This window comes from Geospiza fortis, unplaced genomic scaffold (assembly GCF_000277835.1).
Source record: "Geospiza fortis unplaced genomic scaffold, GeoFor_1.0 scaffold599, whole genome shotgun sequence".
Taxonomy (NCBI): Eukaryota; Metazoa; Chordata; class Aves; order Passeriformes; family Thraupidae; genus Geospiza; species Geospiza fortis.
The window spans coordinates 252,875-253,354 of record NW_005054605.1 but is presented as its reverse complement, the minus strand read 5'-3'; the positions used below and the strand labels follow the sequence as shown (position 1 = coordinate 253,354).

At 61.7% G+C, this 480-nt stretch overlaps 1 protein-coding gene across 1 annotated transcript in view; it reads left to right on the top strand.

The window, feature by feature from the left end:
- KMT2D (lysine methyltransferase 2D) overlaps window positions 1–480 on the top strand; it is a 29,094-nt gene that overhangs the window by 27,138 nt on the left and 1,476 nt on the right.

Here is a 480-nt window from a genome sequence, read left to right as displayed (position 1 = left end):
TTGTTTTGTTTTGTTTGTGCGGGGGGACGAGAACCCGGGAGCGGCGGCGGGATCCAGCCAAGACCCCGACAGACACAAGGAGCTTCTGCACCCAAACCTACCTCATTTTAAATTTTAGATTTGTTTCTTTTTATTTGTTGTTGTTTTTAAATGTGAGCCCCCCCTCCATCCCAACCTGCCTCCCAAAGTTGGGGGGGGGTCTTTCCCTCTCCCTCAGAGGATGTGGCTTCCTCGTGTCCCCCTCCTTCAGGACACCTTGAAGGGGGGACACGGGGACCCCCCCTCCTTGTCCCCCCTCCCCCTCAGGAGGTCCCAGCCGTGTGACGTGCCAAGGTGTGAGGTGGGGATGGGAGAGGGCGAGGGGGGGGTCAAACCCGCTCCCCCAGCTCTGGTGGGGGGCTGGAGGGGCTGGGTGGGGACCCCTCCTTCCCACACGTGGCTGGAGGGGTTGGATGGAGCCCCCCCCTCCCCCCTGCTCAC